The sequence below is a fragment of the Vulpes lagopus genome, chromosome 1 (assembly GCF_018345385.1).
Source record: "Vulpes lagopus strain Blue_001 chromosome 1, ASM1834538v1, whole genome shotgun sequence".
Taxonomy (NCBI): Eukaryota; Metazoa; Chordata; class Mammalia; order Carnivora; family Canidae; genus Vulpes; species Vulpes lagopus.
Window position 1 is genome coordinate 161,538,706 of NC_054824.1, and position 22,401 is coordinate 161,561,106.

At 37.7% G+C, this 22,401-nt stretch overlaps 1 protein-coding gene across 6 annotated transcripts in view; it reads left to right on the forward strand.

Annotated features, from left to right (window-relative positions):
• The window catches only part of RABGAP1L (RAB GTPase activating protein 1 like), a 737,000-nt gene that overhangs the window by 530,939 nt on the left and 183,660 nt on the right, over nucleotides 1-22,401 (forward strand). The gene's annotated exons all lie outside the window — the stretch shown is intronic.

The window sequence follows — 22,401 nt, forward strand, 5'->3', positions numbered from 1 at the left end:
ACACAAAGCTGGGCTTGGCGCACAATGATGGCACAGCTGGTTCAGTGCATGAAAGGGCTTGGGGTTGCAGTGCTGAGTGTGGTGCAGGGCAATAGCTGGGAATACTCAGCTAGGTATATCACACAACAGTGGCTAGGGACACAAGGCTGGGCACCACAGTGGATGTGTGCCCAGCAACCAGGCAGGGCACATACATGGCTTTTACAAAATTTTCCCTGAGCCTAGAGCTCAGGTTACCAGGCTTAGAGTGGGTGAGTCCTTAGGAGAACTTGTGGGCATGGCACTCTGCTAGGGGGTTTGGTAGCAAGTATATGTGCAGTTCTGCTTCCTACAGGTGGCTCTATATTTATAGTGGGGTGAGGGGTGGAGAATGGCATCTGCCAGCTCCCTCATTTTCAGAGAACCTTCCAACATGCTCTGAAGTCAGCATGAACAGATCTTTCCCCATTTGCACCCAGCATTGTGTAAACTGCCACTTTTATGTTGCCTTTCTGTGCAAGCTGCTCTTTAAGGGTGGCAACCCAGTTGTCACTCCCCTCCCAGCTTGTCCAGTGCTGAATCAGCTGACTTTTATAGACCCAGACTCCAAGTCCCACAGGTTTTAAAAACTCAAAGAATTCAGACCCTCAGGTTTCTAAAGTCAAACATTATGGGGATTAGTCTTCCTGAGGTGAGCTCCCTGGTGTGAAGGCCCATTTGTTTCTTTGCTCTCTCTGCAGGCACAGCTCCCTCATCTTGCAAACAGCCTAGTCCTGCCTTTCTGACCTTCCTAACTTTTCAGATGCAGATTCTTCTTTATATTTAGTTGTGGAGTTTGTTCAGCCTATCTTTGGTTGGGAGGATGGGATCACTCTCCAGTTTATTGACTGGGATATGAGTGATACCTAGTTGAAAATGCGTGATGGAGTGAGCTCAGGGTCCTCCTATTCCACTGTCTTCCCAACTTTGAGAGATTTCTTCATCTAAGGATTTTTTTTTTTTTGCTTTAGCTCTTACATTCAGCTCTTTCGTCTATTTTGAATTTAACTTTGTATATGGAGTAAGACAGAGTGTTATGGATTGGATAGTCATCCTCCCTCCCCACACAAAATTCATGTATTGAAATCTTAACCTCTAGTGCCTCAGACTGACTGTATTTGGAGATAGAGCCCTTAAAGAGGTAATAAGGTTAGAATGAGGTCTTTAGAATGGACCCGAATCCAGGAGGACTGGTGTCCTCATAGGAAGAGGATATTAGGACATAGACATGCACAGAGGAATGACCATGAGAACACACAGGAGGAAGACAGCCATCTACAAGTCAAGGAGAGAGGCCTCAGAAGAAACCAACTGTGCTAACACATTGGACTTTTAGCCTCCAGAATTGTGAGAAAAAATAAATTTCTGCTATTTAAGCACTCAGTCTGTGGTTCTTTGTCATGGTACCTCTAACATACTAATAGAGTAGAAGTACAACCTCATTGGTTAGCATGTGGACATCTAGTTGTCCTGTAACATTTGTTGAGAAGACTATTCTTTTCCCATTGAATTATCTTGGTGTCCTTATCAAAAATCAGTTGACCGTCAGCACCTGGTTTTATTTCTAGACTATTTTATTGATTTCTGTCTATCCTTATGCCAGTACCACACTGCCTTGATTACTATAATTTGATAATAGGCTTTGAGATCAGGAAGTGAGTCCTTCAACTTTGTTCTCCTTTCTTGAGATTGTGTGGTTGTTGCGGTCCCTTGCATTTCCACATGAATTTTAGAATCAATTTGTTAATTTCTGAAGAAAAAAAAAAAGAAAAAAGACTGTGGGAGTTTGATAGGAATTGCATGGAATCTTTAGATTAATTTAAGAGTTAATGTCATCTTAACAATATTAAATCTTCCAATCCATGAACACAGGATGTCTTCCCATTTATTCGGATTTTCTTTAATTTCTTGAAACAATATTTTATAGTTTTCAGTGCACAAAAGTTTTGCACTTCTTTAGTTAAATATATTTCTAAGTATTCTGTTTGATGCTACTGTAAATGGAATTGTTTTCTTAATTTCATTTTAGATTCTTCATTTCTGTTATCTAAAATTATGATGGTTTTTCTGTAGTGGTTTTTTCTCCTCAAACCTTGCTGATGTCATTTTTAGCTCGTGTGTGTGTGTTTCTTAGGTGTTTCTATATATAAGATATTGTCATCTCTAAAGTAGAGTTGGTTTTACTTCTTTCCCAATCCGGATGCCTTTTATTTCTTTTTCTTGCCTTACTGCCCTACCTGCAGTATTCTTTTGACTTTTCAAAGAATGATTTCCCCTTCCCTTTCTGCTGGGAAGAAGGGTCAGTTTATGGTCCAGCGGCTCTCTCCCTGAAGGACCATATTTGAAGCAGAAGAAGTGAAGAGCAGAACACCTTGAAAATGGAAAATGGATTTCAGTTCTCCCTAGGCTTTGAATCACCAACTTAGATTAAAGGTTCTTGTTTCTGTGCTTGAAAATGGTGACATAAGGAAGGGATGAAATTAGGAGTGCCATTTACCTTACAAAATCAGAAGTCTAAAACCCTGGGAAAAATGAAGCAACTGTAAAGCTTTGAGATTGCAGTGATTTTTGCACATTCAATTAGTTTTCTAATCTTCATGAAGGAATGCCTATTGTCCTGTTGGCGGCAGTAAAACATTACTCCTGTGGAAATGAAAGCAAGGAGTCTGGCACTTCCAAGTATTCCTGGTTCCCATTAACATTCATTGCTTTATATTGGTTTCCTCTTCCAACATAATTTGTTTAAATGTTTGGTTTCCTTTTTAGCTTTTCTCTAGTTTATCCTCAGCTAGATGATACTCTAGTGTTAGGGCACTATCTAATAAATGCTACAACCTACATAATCAGGGGCGCAAGATACTCAAATTTTAAAGTTCCAGAAATAATGCATTTTATGGACTAGGGATCTATATCAGAAAAAAAAGTATATCATCACAGTAACATGCATGTATTACATAAAACTTTAAATTTGTTGAAGTGATTTCTCATTATTTCTCATGAGATAATCCAAAACGCTAGGGAAAAAAAAAAATGCTAGGGAAGAAGGATAGTTGACTATCATGCCATGCCCACATGGTCAGTAATTCATTTACACTTAACATACCCTAAAAAAATACAAGGTCACTTGACAGAGATAAGGACAATAGAATCTAGTGTCCCACTTGTTCTAGTTCTTTGAGAAAACTAAGTAATTTTAGCTCAAACTCATTCAAGCTTTTCTCTCTTTTACTTAAAATTTCTCTTCAGAACACCTGGGTGGCTCAGTGGTTGAGCATCTGCCTTTGGCTCAGGTCATGATCCTGGGGTTCTGGGATTGAATCCTACATCAAGCACCCTGTAGGGAGCCTGCCTCTCCCTCTGCCTATGTTTCTACCTCTCTCTGTGTGTCTCTCATGAATAAATAAATAAAATCTTTAAAAACAAAAAAAATTATCTTCATTTGCATCCTCCTCTGCTGTGCTCCCATCTTTAATGAAGGTTTGCTCTGCCTTCATTTCAAGGCTAATTTCCCATCTTGGTCCTTGATCCCAACTTTCTTGACTCCTTTTGGAGAAGCCCGTGATGTTTGGTTAGTTCTTTTATCCCACAGACATTCAGCAGTCCCTGAAGGCCTATTATTGGTGAGTCATAGGTCAGGTGTGGCAGCTTGCAGAGTTGACAGTCTGGATCCTCCAGTTGTGAGTCTAATGGAGGAAGCAAACAAGTAGACAGTTACAATTTGGTGTGACTGCTCTGGGGTCTTTATTTATTTATTTTTAAATAAATTAATTTTTTATTGGTGTTCAATTTACCAACATACAGAATAACACCCAGTGCTCATCCCGTCAAGTGTCCCCCTCAGTGCCCATCACCCATTCACCCCCACCCACCCACCCTCCTCCCCTTCCACCACCCCTAGTTCATTTCCCAGAGTTAGAAGTCTTTATGTTCTGTCTCCCTTTCTGATATTTCCCACACATTTCTTCTCCCTTCCCTTATATTCCCTTTCGCTATTATTTATATTCCCCAAATGAATGAGAACATACACTGTTTGTCCTTCTCCGATTGACTTACTTCACTCAGCATAATACCCTCCAGTTCCATCCACGTTGAAGCAAATGGTGGGTATTTGTCATTTCTAATGGCTGAGTAGTTGCTCTGGGGTCTTTAAAGGGGGCTCCAGGCACCCAAAGGCTGGATGTCAAATCCATTCTAGGAAAACCAGGAAAGATTTTCCAAAGGTGGCAACTAAACTTAGAGGAGGGCATTACAGGTAGAGTGAATAGCATGTGGAAGAGGCAGGAGGAGGAATGATCAAGTCCTTTGCTATCTTCCATTTGAGGGCAGTGTATGGAAAGAGATTCTCAAGGGGTTTTAATTACATTTTTGCCACCAACTTACTATGGGATTTGCATCAAATCATCTAACTCTCTAATCCTTAATTTCTCCATTTATGAAATAGAGGGACAGGAAAATATGATTTCTAAGCCTCTAAGTGTCTTGTTGACTACCAGTCTATGCCACATGTATGTATGCATTTATATGTGTATATGTATGTATTATGTACATACACTGTATATGCTACCTACGACCATCTTGGTCCTTTATGAATAGATAAGAATCATCTAATATTAGCACAATTATTATTTAAATGTTTGAAGTTTATCTTTGTTTCTTTTACCAAAAATATAATTAAATTTGGAGGAAAAGAATATTCAATCTGTTATAGTTCTAAATGAATGCCAGCAAATTGTCTTCAGCCCCACTTTAAAGCCCCTTTAGCACAATCCTTGACAACTTTTTGGTTCTAAATTAGTGAAATATTAGTGTGCATGTGTGTATTTGTGTGTGTGTGTGTGAGGATGTGTGTATAGTGTATATACCCTCTGTACTACCATTATTCTCACCAGCTCTTTCCGGATATCCAAGTAATATGTTGGATTCATATAAAAAAAAAACCCTGGCAACTAAAACCAATAACTATTTAACTATATAACATTTACCATTTGTGATAAACTCTCAAATGCATTTCAAAAATAATTAATAAATAATAGAAATACACCTGTCGCTTCTTGAGCACTTAAAGTGTACCTGGTGCTATGCTAATAAACACTTTTAAACTAATCTTCATGACCTTTAAATTTTTTTCTTTTAAATTACAGTAAAATATGCATAACATAAATATTACCATTTTAGCTGTTTCTAAGCATAGTTCAGTGACATTAAGTGCCTCCACATTGTTGTACAATCTTCACTAACATCCATCTCCAGAGTTTTTTCACACTGTAACTCTGAGCCCATTAAACAATTATGCCCCATTTGCCCTCGCCCCCAGCCCTTAGCAACCACCATTCTACTTTCTTTCTATGAATTCAACTATTTTAGGAACCTCATATAAGTAAAATCATATAGTATTTGCCCTTTTGTAACGGCTCATGTTACTTAGCATAATTTATGACCTTTAACTTTAAAGATCATAAAGAAACTAGGATACTTGGTGGGAGCAGGGTATAAACTAAACAAAACAAAGATGCCGTGACAACCAAAAATCTTTACATAACACAGGCAAAGTTTGGTGATTATAACACAAAGTCCTTTTTTTTTTTTTAAGTGAGCATGTGCTAGTGGAGTCCAGGAGGGGAGAAGGAGAAAGAATCCTAAGCAGGCTCTACACCCAGTGTGGAGCACAATTCAGGGCTTGATCTGTTGACCCCGAGATTATGACCTGAGCTGAAATCAAGAGTAGAATGATTAACCCACTGAGCCACCCAGGTGCCCCTGTAGTACAAAGTCTTCAATTTCCTCAAAAATTCTTAAATCAAATACTCCTAACTTGGATTAGCCTTTTTTTCCCCAGTGCCTTTCAAAAAGGATAGTGCATGGCTTGCATGCTTTACAAGTTAATAGAATCGAGTCACTAGTGACTTTTTCCAAACATCTGAAAAGAAAATTTTCTCATCAAGAGGAGAAAGGGGTCTTGAATCTTTAAACATTGCAGTCAGTAAACATAATATTTTGTACCTATTCTGCTCAAGGTATTACCCAAGACTCAGTGATTTTCTTTTTAAAGATTTTATCTGTTATTTCATGAGACACATAGAGAGGCAGAGAGATAGGCAGAGGGAGAAGCAGGCTCCATGCAGGGAGCCCGATGTGGTACTTGATCCCAGGACCCCGGGATCATGCCCTGCGCGCCAAAGGCAGGTGCTCAAACACTAAGCCACCCAGGTGTCCCAAGACTCAGTGATTTGTATCCTCAAGCATTCATAACTTGACAGTTTAAAGACAGTTCCCTAATTTATGAACTGGTTGGTGTCAGTTAATGTCTCCATTTTACAGATGAGGAAACAAAGGCTTTCAGAAAGTAAATAACTTGGCTAAAGTCATTCAGTTAGGTGAATGATGCATCAGACCTAGAACTGGGCCTGTCTTACCAAGGGACCAGTGTTCTTGACTACTAAACTTTGGCAGATGTGTATGTTTTAAACCCTCCGGTTACCCTGTGAATAAGAGATTATTATTCCTACTTGACACTCAGTCCCAGAGCTCTTACTCAAAATTCCAGCATTTACATTTTATATAGTCAGACACCCTCAAATTCCATTTTAAAAATACATGTTAACATCGTAAATGAATGAAAAGGAAGTCTTTTTATCTAAACTATTTGAAGATTGTATAGGAGAGGAAGAAAATTTCCTCAACCTTCTTAGTGTCTCTGGCTAGATCTGAAAATTAAACTGACAAAAACAAAATTAACAGGAGAGAAGCATACAAATTCATTTAACAAGTTTCACATGACATGGAAGCCTTTATAAGGAAATAAAGACCCTAAGAACTGGTTAAACTTGAGTATTTTTATGCGTGGTTTGAGAAGAGTGAACAGTTGTAGAGAAATATGTAGGACAAAGGGAGTAGGAGCTAAATGTAATAGATGGAGAAATTTCACTCTGCCTTCTTGTTTGGATTCTTCTCTTATCCTTCTGTCTTGGAGGTAAGGATGTTCCTTTCCTCCAGGTTTGTGGAGGGCTCTTCTCACATGAGGATATTATGACCTTCAGGGGAGAAGAGCTGGGGAAGATCAGAGAAACCTTCCTGCTTCTGTTGTTTTCTCGAGCTTTTTCAGCTTAAAATATTCAATATACTGAGGTCCCATATTTGGGGATAGTGTGTTCCATACTTCATCAACTGTATGCTCAAAGATAGTTGTCCCAGTTTTTAAATGTCACTGGTTGAACAGGGCAGAAGCAGAGCCAGAGCAATTAGGAGCCATTGTTATATTAAGAAATAACTGAATTTAGGCTAATGAAAACAAACTCACTATCAAGAATGATCATGAAATTAAAATATTCTCTTCTCTTGACTGACTAGAATAATATTTGGTTTCTGAGTTCTGCCTATCCATTTCTTCTTTCATAGCTTTTAAGATGTATGAAGTTATCCCAAATCCTGTTTAACGCCCTATTCAAACTCTTTTCACTCTGACCAATCACTGTGTATGAGCTGATCTTAGGGAGATATTATCAGGAGACTTTTGTCAGAGGATGTCCCTGCCCAATAAGTTTTTATGACCTTTTTTATCTGCAAGAGTTGCTAGTATTGCTTTTCAGCATGAAATAGACTAATTTTGTTCATTAAAGTGCTGACAGAGTTGATGACTCACTGTAGGAATCGATTGATATCACAATAATATAACCAGTTAGAGGAAATTCAACTGAAGCATATAAAAATTTATTTGATAGTTGGTTTATGCAGGTTGAGAAAAAGTTGAAATATGCTTTTACTGGAAATATAATAACCAAAACCCTCATAGGCTTGGTCTTCTTCCCCCTCCTTTGTTGTTTTCCTTTGACTAAGGAAATTTGATTTTGGCAAAGCCAAGTGAATATAGAGCAAAATCTTTTATTTGTGACAAATGTAACCTTAATTAGTTAGAGTATAAGCTAAGCTGCTGTTTAAAAAGAGAAAGAGTACATGAAAGAGGAACCATAAAACATACAGTGGTTTAAATGAGATGGTTTATTTCTTTCACACATACCATTCCAGAAAGAGGAGTACTGGTCCAAAAAGGCAGACAGGTCAGCTCCATGAGATCACTCAAGGACTTAAGTTCCCTATGTTTTTACTCCACCAGTTCCTAAGATGTTGTCCTCATATAGGTAGTTAAAATTAAATCAATGTCTCATCCAAGTTCCAATTCAGAGAAAGAGGGAAATTTTAAGCAAAAGTAGAAGACAAGCAATTTTCTTTTAAGCAATAGTAAGGAAGTTCAATATGTTACTTTTGCTAACATTCCATTGACATACGTTTTATTCATGGCCACACTTAGGGCAGGGGAACTAGGAAATACAGTCTAGCTCAGCAGCCATGTGACCTGTTAAATTCTTTTGTCTATGGAAGACGGGGGAAATTTTTTTTAGAGAACAATTAGAAGTCTGTCACAGTTTGCTCCTCTGGCCATTCACCATATCTATGATTACCTTTATTCTTACATATAAACACTATCTTCCTCCCAAGGGAGACATTCAAAAAGCTCATTCAGTTATTTCATCTGCTTAAAGTCAAGGGATTCTGGATGAGGCATAGTCCTTTCTCTCAGATCTGGAATGTTTCCTTGAAGTCCAGTGACAAAATATCTGCTCATCTCTCATACAGTGCACAGAAGTTGTAGGGAAAAGTGTAACTATAACAGAAGTTCTCATTTGGAAAGGGAAGAATAGGAAACATACCATAATCACCAGTCGTCGGAATTTACTGCTCTAGTGGTAGAGGAATGTTCTTGTTTAGCCCATTTGGCAGCCCCCTTGTTCTTATCTCTAGGAGTATTTCATTATCCATTATCCATACTAACTTCAGATGTAGTATAAGAGAGTAAGTATGCCCTTCTTGGAAACTCTACAGTTTTCAAAGTGTGCTTCCTATTTGTGGAGATTTGGAAGCCTTAGAGTTTTTTTAGTGATCAAACAAATAGAAGCTTTTTTTTTTTTTTTTTTTTTTTTTAATGTCAGCCTTTTGCTCTGTTTAGGGAAGTAATTAATTAATATTTTTGTGAGCTTTTGGTCTTTTGCTTCTAGTTAGCTTGTTGTGAATAAACAGATCCAAAAAATTTTTCCTAGACATAGTTCTTAAGTCTTCTTGTTGTCTGTTTGCTTTTAGTGGCCCATTCTCTTCTTCTTCCATTTTAGTAGATGTTACCCTGAGGCCAGCTAAAACCACAAGCTTGGGTAGGAAAGCAGCACCCTTAAATTGGTCTTTGACTTTTGGCTCGATCTATATTTTGGCTGAGAAGTGTTAATGAGAGATTCTTAAAAAATAAAGAGCCTATTTATCCTACCATTTGGAGGACAATTTAGATTTTCTAACTCTGGGACACCTGGGTGGCTCAGTGGTTTGGCGCCCCCTTCTGCCCAGGGTGTGATCCAGGAGATCTGGGATCAAGTCCCACGTTGGGCTCCCTGAATGGAGCCTGCTTCTCTCTCTCTGCCTGTGTCTCTGCCTCTCTCAGTGTGTCTCATTAATAAATAAATAAATAATCTTAAAAATAAAAGATTTTCTAACTCTGAGGCCTCAAAATCAAGGTACTTGATCAGTTTAAATTATAGAACCAATGGCTGAGTAGTTGCTCTGGGGTCTTTAAAGGGGGCTCCAGGCACCCAAAGGCTGGATGTCAAATCCATTCTAGGAAAACCAGGAAAGATTTTCCAAAGGTGGCAACTAAACTTAGAGGAGGGCATTACAGGTAGAGTGAATAGCATGTGGAAGAGGCAGGAGGAGGAATGATCAAGTCCTTTGCTATCTTCCATTTGAGGGCAGTGTATGGAAAGAGATTCTCAAGGGGTTTTAATTACATTTTTGCCACCAACTTACTATGGGATTTGCATCAAATCATCTAACTCTCTAATCCTTAATTTCTCCATTTATGAAATAGAGGGACAGGAAAATATGATTTCTAAGCCTCTAAGTGTCTTGTTGACTACCAGTCTATGCCACATGTATGTATGCATTTATATGTGTATATGTATGTATTATGTACATACACTGTATATGCTACCTACGACCATCTTGGTCCTTTATGAATAGATAAGAATCATCTAATATTAGCACAATTATTATTTAAATGTTTGAAGTTTATCTTTGTTTCTTTTACCAAAAATATAATTAAATTTGGAGGAAAAGAATATTCAATCTGTTATAGTTCTAAATGAATGCCAGCAAATTGTCTTCAGCCCCACTTTAAAGCCCCTTTAGCACAATCCTTGACAACTTTTTGGTTCTAAATTAGTGAAATATTAGTGTGCATGTGTGTATTTGTGTGTGTGTGTGTGAGGATGTGTGTATAGTGTATATACCCTCTGTACTACCATTATTCTCACCAGCTCTTTCCGGATATCCAAGTAATATGTTGGATTCATATAAAAAAAAACCCTGGCAACTAAAACCAATAACTATTTAACTATATAACATTTACCATTTGTGATAAACTCTCAAATGCATTTCAAAAATAATTAATAAATAATAGAAATACACCTGTCGCTTCTTGAGCACTTAAAGTGTACCTGGTGCTATGCTAATAAACACTTTTAAACTAATCTTCATGACCTTTAAATTTTTTTCTTTTAAATTACAGTAAAATATGCATAACATAAATATTACCATTTTAGCTGTTTCTAAGCATAGTTCAGTGACATTAAGTGCCTCCACATTGTTGTACAATCTTCACTAACATCCATCTCCAGAGTTTTTTCACACTGTAACTCTGAGCCCATTAAACAATTATGCCCCATTTGCCCTCGCCCCCAGCCCTTAGCAACCACCATTCTACTTTCTTTCTATGAATTCAACTATTTTAGGAACCTCATATAAGTAAAATCATATAGTATTTGCCCTTTTGTAACGGCTCATGTTACTTAGCATAATTTATGACCTTTAACTTTAAAGATCATAAAGAAACTAGGATACTTGGTGGGAGCAGGGTATAAACTAAACAAAACAAAGATGCCGTGACAACCAAAAATCTTTACATAACACAGGCAAAGTTTGGTGATTATAACACAAAGTCCTTTTTTTTTTTTTAAGTGAGCATGTGCTAGTGGAGTCCAGGAGGGGAGAAGGAGAAAGAATCCTAAGCAGGCTCTACACCCAGTGTGGAGCACAATTCAGGGCTTGATCTGTTGACCCCGAGATTATGACCTGAGCTGAAATCAAGAGTAGAATGATTAACCCACTGAGCCACCCAGGTGCCCCTGTAGTACAAAGTCTTCAATTTCCTCAAAAATTCTTAAATCAAATACTCCTAACTTGGATTAGCCTTTTTTTCCCCAGTGCCTTTCAAAAAGGATAGTGCATGGCTTGCATGCTTTACAAGTTAATAGAATCGAGTCACTAGTGACTTTTTCCAAACATCTGAAAAGAAAATTTTCTCATCAAGAGGAGAAAGGGGTCTTGAATCTTTAAACATTGCAGTCAGTAAACATAATATTTTGTACCTATTCTGCTCAAGGTATTACCCAAGACTCAGTGATTTTCTTTTTAAAGATTTTATCTGTTATTTCATGAGACACATAGAGAGGCAGAGAGATAGGCAGAGGGAGAAGCAGGCTCCATGCAGGGAGCCCGATGTGGTACTTGATCCCAGGACCCCGGGATCATGCCCTGCGCGCCAAAGGCAGGTGCTCAAACACTAAGCCACCCAGGTGTCCCAAGACTCAGTGATTTGTATCCTCAAGCATTCATAACTTGACAGTTTAAAGACAGTTCCCTAATTTATGAACTGGTTGGTGTCAGTTAATGTCTCCATTTTACAGATGAGGAAACAAAGGCTTTCAGAAAGTAAATAACTTGGCTAAAGTCATTCAGTTAGGTGAATGATGCATCAGACCTAGAACTGGGCCTGTCTTACCAAGGGACCAGTGTTCTTGACTACTAAACTTTGGCAGATGTGTATGTTTTAAACCCTCCGGTTACCCTGTGAATAAGAGATTATTATTCCTACTTGACACTCAGTCCCAGAGCTCTTACTCAAAATTCCAGCATTTACATTTTATATAGTCAGACACCCTCAAATTCCATTTTAAAAATACATGTTAACATCGTAAATGAATGAAAAGGAAGTCTTTTTATCTAAACTATTTGAAGATTGTATAGGAGAGGAAGAAAATTTCCTCAACCTTCTTAGTGTCTCTGGCTAGATCTGAAAATTAAACTGACAAAAACAAAATTAACAGGAGAGAAGCATACAAATTCATTTAACAAGTTTCACATGACATGGAAGCCTTTATAAGGAAATAAAGACCCTAAGAACTGGTTAAACTTGAGTATTTTTATGCGTGGTTTGAGAAGAGTGAACAGTTGTAGAGAAATATGTAGGACAAAGGGAGTAGGAGCTAAATGTAATAGATGGAGAAATTTCACTCTGCCTTCTTGTTTGGATTCTTCTCTTATCCTTCTGTCTTGGAGGTAAGGATGTTCCTTTCCTCCAGGTTTGTGGAGGGCTCTTCTCACATGAGGATATTATGACCTTCAGGGGAGAAGAGCTGGGGAAGATCAGAGAAACCTTCCTGCTTCTGTTGTTTTCTCGAGCTTTTTCAGCTTAAAATATTCAATATACTGAGGTCCCATATTTGGGGATAGTGTGTTCCATACTTCATCAACTGTATGCTCAAAGATAGTTGTCCCAGTTTTTAAATGTCACTGGTTGAACAGGGCAGAAGCAGAGCCAGAGCAATTAGGAGCCATTGTTATATTAAGAAATAACTGAATTTAGGCTAATGAAAACAAACTCACTATCAAGAATGATCATGAAATTAAAATATTCTCTTCTCTTGACTGACTAGAATAATATTTGGTTTCTGAGTTCTGCCTATCCATTTCTTCTTTCATAGCTTTTAAGATGTATGAAGTTATCCCAAATCCTGTTTAACGCCCTATTCAAACTCTTTTCACTCTGACCAATCACTGTGTATGAGCTGATCTTAGGGAGATATTATCAGGAGACTTTTGTCAGAGGATGTCCCTGCCCAATAAGTTTTTATGACCTTTTTTATCTGCAAGAGTTGCTAGTATTGCTTTTCAGCATGAAATAGACTAATTTTGTTCATTAAAGTGCTGACAGAGTTGATGACTCACTGTAGGAATCGATTGATATCACAATAATATAACCAGTTAGAGGAAATTCAACTGAAGCATATAAAAATTTATTTGATAGTTGGTTTATGCAGGTTGAGAAAAAGTTGAAATATGCTTTTACTGGAAATATAATAACCAAAACCCTCATAGGCTTGGTCTTCTTCCCCCTCCTTTGTTGTTTTCCTTTGACTAAGGAAATTTGATTTTGGCAAAGCCAAGTGAATATAGAGCAAAATCTTTTATTTGTGACAAATGTAACCTTAATTAGTTAGAGTATAAGCTAAGCTGCTGTTTAAAAAGAGAAAGAGTACATGAAAGAGGAACCATAAAACATACAGTGGTTTAAATGAGATGGTTTATTTCTTTCACACATACCATTCCAGAAAGAGGAGTACTGGTCCAAAAAGGCAGACAGGTCAGCTCCATGAGATCACTCAAGGACTTAAGTTCCCTATGTTTTTACTCCACCAGTTCCTAAGATGTTGTCCTCATATAGGTAGTTAAAATTAAATCAATGTCTCATCCAAGTTCCAATTCAGAGAAAGAGGGAAATTTTAAGCAAAAGTAGAAGACAAGCAATTTTCTTTTAAGCAATAGTAAGGAAGTTCAATATGTTACTTTTGCTAACATTCCATTGACATACGTTTTATTCATGGCCACACTTAGGGCAGGGGAACTAGGAAATACAGTCTAGCTCAGCAGCCATGTGACCTGTTAAATTCTTTTGTCTATGGAAGACGGGGGAAATTTTTTTTAGAGAACAATTAGAAGTCTGTCACAGTTTGCTCCTCTGGCCATTCACCATATCTATGATTACCTTTATTCTTACATATAAACACTATCTTCCTCCCAAGGGAGACATTCAAAAAGCTCATTCAGTTATTTCATCTGCTTAAAGTCAAGGGATTCTGGATGAGGCATAGTCCTTTCTCTCAGATCTGGAATGTTTCCTTGAAGTCCAGTGACAAAATATCTGCTCATCTCTCATACAGTGCACAGAAGTTGTAGGGAAAAGTGTAACTATAACAGAAGTTCTCATTTGGAAAGGGAAGAATAGGAAACATACCATAATCACCAGTCGTCGGAATTTACTGCTCTAGTGGTAGAGGAATGTTCTTGTTTAGCCCATTTGGCAGCCCCCTTGTTCTTATCTCTAGGAGTATTTCATTATCCATTATCCATACTAACTTCAGATGTAGTATAAGAGAGTAAGTATGCCCTTCTTGGAAACTCTACAGTTTTCAAAGTGTGCTTCCTATTTGTGGAGATTTGGAAGCCTTAGAGTTGTTTTAGTGATCAAACAAATAGAAGCTTTTTTTTTTTTTTTTTTTTTTTTTTAATGTCAGCCTTTTGCTCTGTTTAGGGAAGTAATTAATTAATATTTTTGTGAGCTTTTGGTCTTTTGCTTCTAGTTAGCTTGTTGTGAATAAACAGATCCAAAAAATTTTTCCTAGACATAGTTCTTAAGTCTTCTTGTTGTCTGTTTGCTTTTAGTGGCCCATTCTCTTCTTCTTCCATTTTAGTAGATGTTACCCTGAGGCCAGCTAAAACCACAAGCTTGGGTAGGAAAGCAGCACCCTTAAATTGGTCTTTGACTTTTGGCTCGATCTATATTTTGGCTGAGAAGTGTTAATGAGAGATTCTTAAAAAATAAAGAGCCTATTTATCCTACCATTTGGAGGACAATTTAGATTTTCTAACTCTGGGACACCTGGGTGGCTCAGTGGTTTGGCGCCCCCTTCTGCCCAGGGTGTGATCCAGGAGATCTGGGATCAAGTCCCACGTTGGGCTCCCTGAATGGAGCCTGCTTCTCTCTCTCTGCCTGTGTCTCTGCCTCTCTCAGTGTGTCTCATTAATAAATAAATAAATAATCTTAAAAATAAAAGATTTTCTAACTCTGAGGCCTCAAAATCAAGGTACTTGATCAGTTTAAATTATAGACCACTTAACAGCCACTTCCTCTAGAGTGACAGGTATCATAGACACATACACTCTACCTTTTAGTTATTACACTTTCACCTATATTGTGACATTAAAAGGTTCACCAATTTTCCAGTCTGTAGTACCTGTTTTCTTGCCATATCTTTCACTCAACCACAAAGCTAAGAAATTTATTTTAAGTTTTAATTTTGAATTTTGCTAGCACCTTACTTCTAAGTACCAGTTTCTGTATTATAGGCTAAATTGCCATACCAATGACAAATACAGTGCCTTAAACAAGAAAGACTTTTTTTTTCTTTTTTATGTGACAGACTGAGGATAGGCCTGTGGTCGAGTTCAGTATGCAGCTCAGTACCATGAGATCATCCAGGGAACCAAGTTCCTTTCATTCTGTTATTCTACTTGAGGGTTTCTCAAACTCAGTATTATTTTTAAAAATATTTTATTTATTTATTTGAGAGAAAGAGAGAATGAGAAAGAGAGGGAGAGAGCACAAGTGGGGTGAGGGGCAGAGGAGAGAGATAAGCAGACATCCCATGAAGCAGGGAGCCCAACTCAGGGCTTGATCCCAGGACCCCTGGACCATGACCTGAGCTGAAGGCAGTTGCTCAACTGAGTGAACCACCCAGGTGCCCCTCAGACTCAGTACTATTGATGTATTGGGGCCAGCTAATGGTTTGTTGTGGATGGCTACCCTGTGCTAGTATAGGATGTTTAGCAGTATTTCTGGCCTCTATATATTGGATGTCAATAGCACTTAACTAGTTAAGACCAACAAAAATGTCTCCAGACTTAACAGATGTCCCCTGGGAGGCAATATCACTCCTGGTTGTGAAACATTGCCTTATAATCTCTTGGAATCATCTTCATGTATGTGGTCAAAGCAGATTTTGATCCATACTGGAGAGAAAAACCAACCAATCCAAATAGTCTCAGATGCTATAATTAGCAATGACATTAATATAGTAATTATAACTTTATTCCATATGTTCAAAAAGTTAAGATATGGAAGATGTAAAAAAGACCCAAACTGAAGCTAAAGAGATAAAATTACAATGTTTGATAGAACTAAGAAATATGTTACATGGAGGTTGGCTGGGAAGACAGCAGAATAGGAGGACCCTAAGCTTGCGTCATCCCACCAATATAACTAGATAACACTCATATCAGCGTAAATAATGTGGAAGATGATCTGAAGACTAGTAGAACAAACCCCACAACTAAAGGTAGAGAAGAGGCCATATCAAAGAAGGTAAGCAGTGTGAAGACACAGTTTGGGAGCGAAATGGACTGTGGCCATTCATGGTAGGGAGGGAGCTAGTTGTGTAAAAAACAGAATTTCACAACAGGGAACCTATGAATAAGGAGGATGAATCACCATAACATTTGTCTTTGAAAGCAAAAGGGGCCAAATTTCATGAGTTCTTATAACCAGTGAAGCTTAAAACCTGGAATTTTAAAAACCAGCAGGTTCAGCTCTGGGGGAGTCCTGAAGGCATCAGGAAGGGAGTCTCTGCCCTTAAAAAGACAGCAAGACAAAAAGCCCATGCACGTACAGCATAGCACCAGCAGCAGACTGGAGGGAGAGTGATTTGTTCATCTCAGAGCATGGCGTAGAGAGATAGGGATCATTGGGAGACCCCTCCAGGAACAAAGGAGCTGGTAGGTGCCATTTCCCTCTGCTGCTCCCCAGCATAAACAATGGCTACCTGTGGGAGCCAGTAGCACTCATTACCTAACTTGCTTGCACCAAGCCTCTCCCTCTATACCCCCCACCACACACCTCCACACTTCAGCAATCTGCCCTTCCAAGTCATGCTCTTGGCACTGCAGGCCCCCTCCTGCAGACTGCTACAAATACTGCCAACACCATTTCTCCTGATCTCATTTCCAACAGTGGAGGAAACAGGTCTCATTTCACAAGCAAACTACCGTGTGCCTTGTTAAAAAGTACCCTACTCCTCCTGGGGACCAAATACTGCCCATAATAGTCAAAGAGAGGCTCTGCAGACAACTGGACTGAAAGAAAAATAGACCAAGACCCAACAGGCCCAGAACATGCAACACACAAAGGAGATACTCCCTGAAGTGCCAGGCCCTGGGGACACTACACTACCAGGCACTATAGGACCTCTTCATCATAAAGCTATTTATTGTCCTTAAGAGCAGGGGAAGTAGCTGACTTTGCTAATACATAGAAACAGACACAGATAGTTAGGCAAAATAGGAAGACAGAGAAATATATCTCAAATGAAAGAACAGGACCAAACCACAGCAAGAGACCTAGGCAAAAAAGACATAAGTAATATGTCTGATAAAAAATTTAAAATAATGATCCTAGGGGTACTTGGCTGGCTCAGTAGAAGAGCATGTGACTCTTGATCTTGGGGTTTTGAGTTTGAGTCCCACATTGGGTGTAGACATTAAAAAATAAAAATAAATAAATAAGCAATGATCATAAAGATACTGGACCTGAGAAAAGAGTAGAAAGACATCAGTAAGATCCTTAACACAGAGATAAAAGCAAACGAATCAGAGATCCAGAACACAATAAATGAAGTTTAAAATACACTTGATGGAGTAAATAGCAAGTTAAATGGATCAGGGGAACAAATTAACAACCAGGAAGACAAAGTAGTGGAAAGTAACCAGCCTAAGCAAGGTTCAGAAAAGAAAATTATACAAATAGAGATTAGTCTCACAGAACTCATCAAGTATAATAACACTGGAATTATAGGAATCTCAGAAGAAGAAGAGGGAGAAAAGGAGACAGAAAATTTATTTGAGGATATAATAACTGAAAACTTCCCTAATCTGGGAAAGGAAACAGATATCCAGGAAGTACAGAGATTCCCCCCAAAAATTCAACCCATGGAGATCCACTTCAAGACATATAGTCATTAAAATGGCAAAAATTAGTGATAAAAATTTTTTTAAACAGTGCAAGAAAAGACAGTTATATACAAGGGAAACCCCATAAGGTTCTCAGTGGATTTTCAGCAGAAACTATGTAGGCCAGAAGAGAATGGCATGATATATTCAAAGTGCTGAATGGGAAAAAGCTGTATCATCAAGGAAATCATTCATAACAGAAAGAGAGATAAAGTATTTCCCAGACCAACAAAAACTAAACAAGTTCATGACCACTAAACCAGCCCTACAAGTAATATTAGAGACCCTTTGAATAGAAAGGAAAAACCAGGGACACCTGGGTGGCTCAGCAGTTGAGCGTCTGCCTTTGGCTCAGCGCATGATTCTGGAGTCCTGGGATCGAGTTCCATGTCGGGCTTCCTGCATGGAGCCTGCTTCTCCCTCTGCCTATGTCTCTGTCTCTCTCATGAATAAGTAAATAAAATCTTAAAAAAAAAAAAAAAAGTTTAGGGTGGCCTGGGTGGCTCAGCGGTTTAGCGCCGTCTTCAGGCCAGGGCGTAATCCTGGAGACCAGGCATTGAGTCCCACATCGGGCTCCCTGCATGGAGCCTGCTTCTCCCTCTGCCTGTCTCTCTCTCTCTCTCTCTCTCTCTCTGTCTCTCAGGATTAAATAAATAAAATCTTAAAAAAAAGTTTAAAAAAAATAAAAAGAAAGGAAAAACCATAAGTGAAACTATGAAAAGTAAAAAACACACAAAAAAAGTAGAAATTTAATACATCTATAAAAATTAGTCAAGGAGGGGTGCCTGGGTGGCTTAGTCAGTTAAGCATCTACCTTTGGCTTGGGTCATTATGCCAGGGTCCTGGGATCCAGCTCCATGTGGGGCTCCCTGCTCAGCACAGAGCCTGCTTATCCCTCTCTCTTTCCCCTCCGCACTGCTTGTGCTCTCTCTTGCTATCTTTCTCTCAAATAAATAAAATATTTTAATAAAACCAGTCAAGAGATTCATAAAGTAAAAAGATTCATAAAATATGACACCATATACCTACAATGTAGTGGGGAAGAGGAGTAAAAAATGGGTTTAAACTTAAGTGACCATCAACTTAATATAGACTGTTATATGCAGATGTTACTTACATACCTAATGGTAACCACAAATCAAAAACCAATAATAGATATGCAAAGAATAAAGAGAAAGGAATCCAAGTATATCACTAAAGAAAGCCAACAAACCATGAAAGTGAGCAAAAGAGAGAAAAATCTACAGAAACAACCACAAAACAAGTAACAAAATGTCAATAAATACATATCTATCAGTAGTTACTTTGAATGTAAATGAACTAAATGCTCTAATCAAAAGACATAGAATGACAGAACACATTAAAAAAAAAAAAAACAAGACCCATCTATATGCTCCCTATAAGAGACTCATTTTGGACCAAAAGACACCTGCAGATTGAAAGTGAGGGGATAGAGAAACATTTATCATGCAAATGGATGTCAAAAGAAAGCTGAGGCAGCAATACTTATATCAGACAAACTAGATTTTAAAACAAAGACTGTAACAAGAGATAAAGAAGGACACTGTATAATAATACAGGTGACAATCCAGTAAGAAGTTATAACAATTATAAATATTTATGCACCCAACATGGGAGCTCCCAAAAATAAAGCAATTAATAATAAACATAAAGGAAATAATAGAGGACTTTAATACCCCACTTATATCATTGGACAGATCATTCAAAGAGAAAATCAACAAGAAACAGTGGCTTTGAATGACACACTGGACCAATAGATTTAACAGACATACTCATAACAGTCCATCCTAAAAGAGCACAATACACATTCTTTTCAGGTTCAGATAGAACATCCTCCAAAGAAATCATATTAGGCCACAAAACAAGTCTTAACAAATTAAAAAAAAAAATGGAAGTTATACCATGCAGCTTTTCTGACCACAACAACTCTGACACTAGGAATCACATGCAAGAAAAAAATCTAGAAAGAGCAGATATACATGGAGGTTAAATAACATGCTACTACAGAATGAATGAGTCAAATAAGAAATCAAAGAAGAAATCAAAAGTACATGGAAACAAATGAAAATGAAAACACAGTGGTCCAGGGCCAGCCCAGGTGGCTCAGCGGTTTAGCGCCGCCTTCAGCCCAGGGCCTGATCCTGGAGACCTGGGATCGAGTCCCGCGTTGGGCTCCCCCCATGGATCCTGCTTCTCCCTCTGCCTGTGTCTCTGCCTCTCTCTCTCTCTGTGTCTCTCATGAATAAATAAATAAAATCTTAAAAAAAAAAAAAGAAAACTTGGTGCAAACCTTTGGGATGCAACGAAAGTGGTTATAAAAGAGAAGTTTATAGCCTAACTGAAATTTATAGCCAGACTCAAAAAAAAAAAAAAAAAAAAAAGCAGAGAGGACACAGATAAATAAAGTCACTAATGAAAGCGGAGAAATAACAACTAACACTGCAGAAATAAAAACATTTATAACAGAATGCTATGAAAACCTGTTTACCAACAAATTGGGCAACTTAGAAGAAATGGATAAATTCCTAGAAACATAACCTACCAAAACTAGAGGAGAAAGAAATAGAAAATTTGAACAAACCAAACACCAGCAATGAAATTGAATTAGTAATAAAAAAAACTCAAAAAGACAAAATCCAGGACCAGATGGCTTCACAGGTAAATTCTACCAAACATTTAAAGAATTATTACCTATTCTTCTTCAACTATTCCAGAAAATACAGGAAGAAGAAAAACTCCCAAATTAATTCTGGGAGGTCAGTATCATCCTGTTAATAAAACCAAATAAAGACACCACAGGAGTGCCTGGCTGGCTCAGTCAGAAGAGCATGTGTGACTCTTCATCTAGGGTTGTGAGTTTATGCTCCTTGTTGGTTATAGAGGTTATTAAAAAAAATAAATAACCTTTAAAAAAAGACACCACAAAAAGAGAACTACAGGCCAATATCTCTCATGAATATAAATGAAAAAAATATTATCAAACTGAATCTAGAATACATTAAAAAAAAACACATACCATGATCACGTGGAATTTATTCCAGGATGCAAGAGTGGTTCAGTATTCACAAGACAATCAACATGATATGTCACATCAATAAGAGAAAGGATAAAAACCATATAATCATTTCAATACACGCATAAAAAGCATTTGACAAAGTAAAACATCCATTCATGATAAAAATCCTATGCAAAATAGGTATAGAGGAAACATACCTTAACATAATAAAGGCCTTATATGAAAAACCCACAGCCAGCATCATACTCAGTGATGAATCTGAAAGCTTTTCCCCTAAGGTCAGGAAAAAGACAAAAATGTCCACTCTTACTACTTTTATCAACATAGTGCTGGAGTTCTCACCATAGCATAAAGAAATTAGACATCATAAAGAAATAAAAGGCATTTAAATTGGTAAGGAAGAAGTAAAACTCTCACTATTTGCAGATAACATGGTACTCTATATAAAAAACCCTAAAGACTCCACCCAAAAAACTACTAGAACTAAGAAATGAATACAGTAAAGTCACAGGATACAAAATCAATGTACAGAAATCTGTTGCATTCCTATACACTAGTAATGAAGCAGCAGAAAGTGAAATTAAGGAATCAATCCCATTTACAATTGCACCAAGAACAGTAAAATATATAGAAATAAACATAAAGAAGTAAAAGACTTGCACTCTGAAAATTATAGAACACTTATGAAAGAAATTCAAGATGACACAAAGAAATGGGTTAGAAGAACAAATATTGTTAAAATATCTATATTACCAAAAGCATTCTACAGATTTAATGCAATTCCTATAAAATACCAATAGCATTTTTCACAGAACTAGAACAAACAATCCTAAAATTTATATGGAAACACAAAAGATCTCAAATATCCAAAGCAATCTTGAAAAAGAAAAACAAAACTAGTGGTATCATAATTCCAGATTTCAAGTTATATTACAAAGCTGTAGTGAGTCAAACAGTATGGTACTGGAACAAAAATAGACATAGGTCAATGGAACAGAATAGGAAACCCCAAAATAAGCCCACAATTACATGGTGAATTAATCTTTGACAAAGTAAGAAAGAATATCCAATTGAAAAATAGTTTCTTCAACAAATGGTATTGGGGAAATACATATATGCAAAAGAATGAAACTCAACCACTTTCTTCCATAAAATGGATCAAAGATCTAAATGTGACACCTGAAACCACAAAAATCCTCAAAGAGAACACAGACGATAATGTCTCTGACATGGTCTGTAGCAGCATTTTTCTAGATATGTCTCCTGAGGCAAGAGAAATAAAAGCAAAAGTAAACTATTAGGGAGTACCTAGATGGCTCAGTCACGTAAGCATCTGCCTTCAGCTTGGGTCATGATCTTGGGATTGAGCCTTGTGTCAGTCTTTCTGCTCAGCAAGGAGTCTGCTTCTCCCT